This window comes from Platichthys flesus, chromosome 12 (assembly GCF_949316205.1).
Source record: "Platichthys flesus chromosome 12, fPlaFle2.1, whole genome shotgun sequence".
In the NCBI taxonomy this organism is placed as follows: domain Eukaryota; kingdom Metazoa; phylum Chordata; class Actinopteri; order Pleuronectiformes; family Pleuronectidae; genus Platichthys; species Platichthys flesus.
In genome coordinates, this window is record NC_084956.1 from 6,806,707 (window position 1) to 6,813,325 (window position 6,619).

Below are 6,619 nucleotides of genomic sequence, written 5' to 3' on the forward strand. Positions count from 1 at the left end.
CAGTCATGTCTGCGTTTGAGCATTTCACTCACATCAGCGCCGGCTGAGGTCAGTTGATGCCGGCCGAGGTCTGATTATTCACCATGAGTTCAAATATACTTTTGGGATCGGGCAAAAATTCATTTTTGCATACGCATTTCAGCTCATGTCGAATAGCTCGTGTATTTCAAGAATTGAATCATACTGTGGGTTATTTCTCCTCCCAGTGGATTTGAGCCTGAAATGGCAGCAGGTTAAAGAAAGAAATATCGTTATCCTCTACCTTTTCTTGCTCCGTTTCTTTTTGTGATTTGTTTTCCTGCCTGTTACTGCTCTCACTCTGTCTTCTTTTCCCCCACTGCCTTTATGCATCATACTGTACGATCCGTTTAGTTGAGAAACAACCTTACAGATGCACTTGCCCCCTCACTTGCTATTTCACATGGCTGGCTGATGGCTCAAAAAGCCTTCCATCAGCGTTATAGGGTGAGGGACCGTGTTATTGGTCAGCATCAAATACTGGGGGATGCAGAATCCTATGGGGCAGAGGCAAAGGTTATTGAGAACAGAGTCGCAGCTCTTGTTTGTATTGAGAGTGATGGAAGAAGGAGGCTGGAGGGTTTTGAGGAGCGACGAGTCCGTCTATAAAACTGAGAACTTTACAAAGTTATGGCAGGGAGCTTTAAGGAGTTACCTTGAACGATTTCCAGGATTTCACCTCCTCTCTCACTTTGATGTGTCGATCTAAAAAAAAATTCGCTCTTTATATAGAAAGATTGTACAGCGTTTTATTTCAGGTACAATACACATGACCATCCCTTAGAATATGATCCTAGGATGAAACTACCTAAATGTGATTCAGTTCGTTGAGATGAGTTCAAACTAATCACTTTCAACCAAACAACATTCAAATGCTGAATTTGATACATCAGCAATAATCAACAATATGATATTATTGGAGACCATTTGTTACATTCCTTCTCTTTTAATACGTAAAGCACATCAAACAAATACCTAGTACTACTACTTACTTACTAAGTACAATTTTCATATATTGATATTGTATTTAAATATATATTTTTGATTAGATATCACCATATTTACTAGAGCGATATGACTTCAAATTAATTGATGATTATTTCAAACTTAAACTTTGATTGTGATTAATGAAGGATTATTTTATAACACCATATAAAAGCCTTGAAGTTATTTAATTCAGTGTCTTAGTGTAAATAATTTTTTAATTAAAGCATTGAAAAAGCAACGGAAGTTGACAAAATATGGGATTTTCTTGATATGTTTGTTCCAAGCTCAGATTTTTTCAATAACCTAGCTAAGTTTCTATAATATTTATCATATTGTTCAGTTTTTGGTATATTTATTTCTCTATTTATGTTGTTTGTTCTTTGTTCAGTGCAGCGTTTCTCTTTTTTACCATCCAAGGTCGATCACTGGCTTCGAGTTGCTGAAACCTGGGGCTGCCTCAAAACTGATGACTGGTTGTGTATCTTTACCTGAAATCTATCATGAATATTTCAGCGTATTTAGAAGTCAGTAATTTGGTCTGTATGACGTCCAGAAAGAAACAGTGGGTTGCAGGCGAGACGGCCACCCCTCACTTTTCACAGGTTTCAACTTTCTGACCATCTGCTCATCTGCTGAGTTTCCTGTTGTCTCACCTCTTTAGGAAATTAATCACCCTTTTATCATGTTGCGCTTTGTGTGAGAAGGTCACATTTTGTTTTAATCTGTGATGACCCGTTCTGCAATTATCTCCAATGAATGATAAGAGGTGTGTTGCTCTTTTTCAGTTATACGTATAGACGAAAGTTAAATATCTTTCCCTCTAACGCTTGTAAAAACGAATGGGTTATAGATCAGGACCAAGACAAATTTGCCTTGGAAAGGTATGTTCAGCTTAGCAAACACATTCAGTTGCACAATGTAATCAATCCAACTTACCATCAATGAAACAACCGCTAGGACGGCTAATGGATTTCTGCCTCGATTTCCTGTCTCGCCCAGTTTCCAGGTTGTATTGGTTTGTGTTGTTGCGTCACCTGGTTTCCGCTGCAATGTGTGTCTCCACACACACAACTGGACTCAATACGACTGAAAACCTCTTCTGGAGACGAGGAGCAGAGACAATGAGCCTTCATCGAATGTGACTCCTGATCGCCACCTCTGTGCATAGCCATTGACAGAGAACCGCCCTGGTGACTTGACGTTAATGGCTTTACTGGGACAACATAATGCAAAAGCCAATACCCCAGGGCACCAACTGAGCCATGCTTATGAATTTGTCCTTGAAGATGCGGCAGGATGGAGCTTAAATGACAAACATTACTTCGGTGCAGATTTATGCAGCTGCTCTAATCCAAGCTGTGTTCTCTCCCGCCGCCCCAACCCATCTGTTTTTTCAATTTATAATTTAAGCATGTCCAAACAAATATCTTACCTTATCAACCTCATATTATATGAATGTATCTAAGTAGAACTTAGATATCAAAACCTGTCACAGGCGTCTACGGACAAGAACAAGTGAAGTCGTGACAAGCTGTGGGATTTCACTAGTTTCTGCATGGAAGGGTGCAATTTTAAGAAGGCGACGACAGACCGGGGGTGTGGAAAAGCAGAGACAGATCAAGAGGAGGCTGGAGTTGAGGGATAGAGATTGATGATGGTAGAAGAAAAGAACACAAAGCTTGGAACTGAATAAAGAAACGGGTGGTTTAAAATGAGGAGGCAGTGTGGGTTCATCAGAGGAGTGAGCGCACGGTGCTGCTGGAGGAGCCGCAGCTGTCTCCCCTCCCCACCCCCGTCCAAGTGGCTGATACCTTCAGACTAATTGATAAGTATGCATGGATAATAAAATCTATATGCATCTGTGTGAGAGAGTTATAGCCTCAGTGTGAAAAAGACGCGCGGTGGAGAAAAAAAACGACACAGAAAATAGAATCACATTAATGGTCTGCACATCCACTGGAATTATAATTGGACTTCGGTGGAGAGAGGGTTGAATCGAACACTACTCACAGCTCGACATTGCTGCAGTGTGACACAGCTGACGGGTCTGTTTTGCCACTGACATTGTAACGTATACCATATTGTCTGTGTGACCCCCCCCCCCCCCCCCACACACACACACACACATCTAGAGGTCATACTCTCCACATCACAAATAATCTGTAAAGCTGCGCGTGACCTGGGACACAGAGCGTGACATTTTACATAACAGAATTCAAATGAGATGCGGATGAACGTGATCTATTAGCTCCTTATTGAAGATGTTGGTTTAGCTTGTATCGCTGATTGTTAAAAGATTGTGAACAGCCAGTGTGTGTGTGTGTCGGTACAGTTTTGCAAACTACACAATCTCTAAATTTGTGTTTTCCCGCAGCGAATACAGGCCTAATTTAGTTTCTTACTGTTTGTTGTTTTCTCAATCTGATAATGTTCCAACACAAGCCACTATTCTTCCAAGCATTTTGGGTGGTCAGTGCTTGGCATAACTCAGACATGACTAAGCATAGACTGGTCTGCTGCAACCAGTAAATGGCTCTGTGGTCTCCCAAGACTGTTACTGGTTGCATAGCAAGGTCACTCTGTGCACTAACACAATCACAGCACAGGGACAGCAGTGTAACCGACACCTGACCTAGTGGCCAGAAATAGAACGCCATTTGTTTGTTTGTAAACTTAATAAAGGTCACATGTGCCGTGTGGTATCACCAGATTGAATCCCCACGTGGGATTGAAAAACACGTCCTCGCCTAACAGGCCGGGGATCTGACTTCCAAGTGGCTGCATGGATGATTTAAAGTTCGCAGTAATAAACGTCTCACGAGGAAGTGTTTCATCAGGGGCGAGGCGCTCGGGTTATTACGCGCTTACTTGATTGCGTTGTTCCACTTCTCACAGTTCATGCCTCGCGTTAAACGTTATCTAAGTCCGTCCTCGAAAACCTTAGAATTCACTCACCCTAATATTATTTTTTTTTTACGAATCAGCACAAAAAGAAAAGTTACACAGAAAACCAACAGCTGAGGAACTGACTGGCTGGAAAAGCGATTGTCAGCATTATGAGCATGAAAGAGACGTGTGCAGTGAGGGCTGTGGTGATATCAAGTGGACTTCTTCTTTTCAGTTCAGTGCACCTATTCTCCTGATTCTCTGCAGCGCTGCCACGAATGACTGAGGTGTCATCAGAGGAAGAGTCTATCTTCCATAATAGATTTTCACGAGTGCCTTAGAACTGTTCTCAGGCTGAATTTCAAGTGACATAATGTTGTGAGGACTGACCCACTTGGGGGGGGGGGGCTGCCTTGTTCTCCTTGAGTGACTTGGACTGCTGAAACACGGCAGAGTGTCTTCGCTCCGTTTGTCCGACTAGGGACGACGGCTCAAAAGTTCCCTGTCAGGAAAGGTGTCTCCGGGTGGAGACGTCTCCTCATTGAAGAGAGTCGGCGAGGAGGTGGCTGTTCAATTTATTGGCATGTGCCTCCTCTGACAGACGCCTCTGGTAGCTGCAGCCGCGAAGCTTCATGCTTGTCATTTTTCATTTAAATCTCTCTCCTGCCTCGTGCACGGTATTTCCACAGCGCTGAAAAAAAAAAAATCCACTTTACTTTACATTCATTTATTTATGATGCAAATGATAACTGACAAAGTGATTTAGACAGATTATCCAGACTATCACATACAAGTCACACTTGTCAAATTACTGTTATATCCTAATTCCACTTAATTCCAGCTGTCGTCAGTTTAATCTGCAAACTCAGTCATAATTATCAGGATTTTTAATTAGTCAATCATGACTCTAATGGATGATTGGCACAAACTTACCGTGCATTTTGATGTGCACCACTTTGTTGGCAAGGGTTTTCATTGATGGTTAAATTGAATCACTTCTCTTGCTAATGAGCCCACAAAAGACCGGGGTGATTCTGAGGAGCATCCCCCTGTTGCGTAATTAGGCTTAAAGGTCTGGAAAATAAAACGCTATTGTCGCGTCAAATTATACTCTACAGTATTTGAATGTGTACATGTGTTTGTCAGCATTTCTCACTCGCTGTGTGTGTGTCTGTAGATTCTCATTATGGCCTCTGCGAGTGTGTTTTCGTAATGAACATTTACCACCTGAAGAAAAGCATCATTCAAACTTTTGTTTTCCCTCGTCCTGTCAGATCAAAGACGTCCCTCCTTATCATGCAGCGATCTTAATTTCCTCCGGACAGCTTGTTTTCTTTTCTAATGATGCCAGGAGCGTGTTGAATTACTCCAAATGACAGTTTTAAAACGAGCTTCGGGGGTAATAATCACAGAAAGCTGGAGCTGGAGGCAAGAATCTGTTGCTCGATGAAACCAGTCTCACTGTTGTATTATTCGGCTTCTGTCTCCATCATTAGTTTTGATAGTAGAAGAATAAGAGGATTTCTTTCGTTAGACAGTGACTTTTCATTGTGATGCATCTTAGAAGCGCTTCTGTTAGATGTCAGAGATTTTCTAAAGGAAGCTGCTGACGTTTGAAAAGTGTGTGGGGGGGGGGGACATCCATACTTGAGCTGCGTGCTAGGTCTGACATAATAATACTCAATGAAAGAGAATTACCACAGGAGGCTTCTGGGATTTTGTGGTGTTCACGAAGAAGAACGGTGGTGCAGTGCAGGGCTATGACAACTTGTGAGGCCGCTATTACCGCCTCCAAGAGGTGATGCTCTCACAAGTTTGTTTGTCTGTTAGTTGTCAGGATTACACAAACACCACAGGATGGAGGGGTCAGAGAAGACACCTGAAAAATGGTTACAGGTCCCGATCAGGTTTGGATCCTTTTTTCAACATTTTCTTGGATTGTTCAGAGAAAGGAACTTCACAGATCATGAAGCATGATAATATATATTAAATTATCTATAAGTGTGTGCAATTTGGTGCAGATCCAATTAAAATAGCAGTTCCCCCCCATTTAAATGTATTTTCATAAGTAGACCGTTGGGCCTTGGGGGAGCGCACACAACCTGCTGTGAATGTTTTTCTTATGCACCTAAATGAGACATGCATGTTAGAAACAGGGAAGATTTCCACAGAATAAAAGGCTTTTAGGGTGAGGACGAACATTAATATTTGGCAAACGTATCTCTGCCCGTCTCGGATGACACTTTTGGCAGGAGTATCCGGAGTGTAAACATCCCCGAATCCAACAAAGAGCCGGAGAGAGCTGCTCACGGCTAGACGATGGTGGGGGGGGGATAATGCTCAGAGGATGTGCTGCCTTGAACATGTCATTTCGTATTGAAACCTGTTAACCTACAAAATCGAGTAAGTCAGTGAAGTGCTTCTTAACCTTGGTAAAGAAAAATCACTCAAAACATTCCTTGTAGCTCCATGTACGTTAAAATCCAAACCTTAACAAACCTGCATCGCTTATTTACAACTTCTAATTGTTGTTTTTTAAAATTCTAACTCTACTAGTCATGCCACTGAATTAATGTTGTAATGCATGCCTCACTGAGATTTTGCAGTAGCCGAAATTGAAAAGCAAATTTGCTGACACAACTTTTTTTTTGCTGAATGCAGCTGAGAGTGGGTCTCAGATGTAAAGATATATTAAAAAAAAAAAAACTAAACGTTGCCATTATTCAAG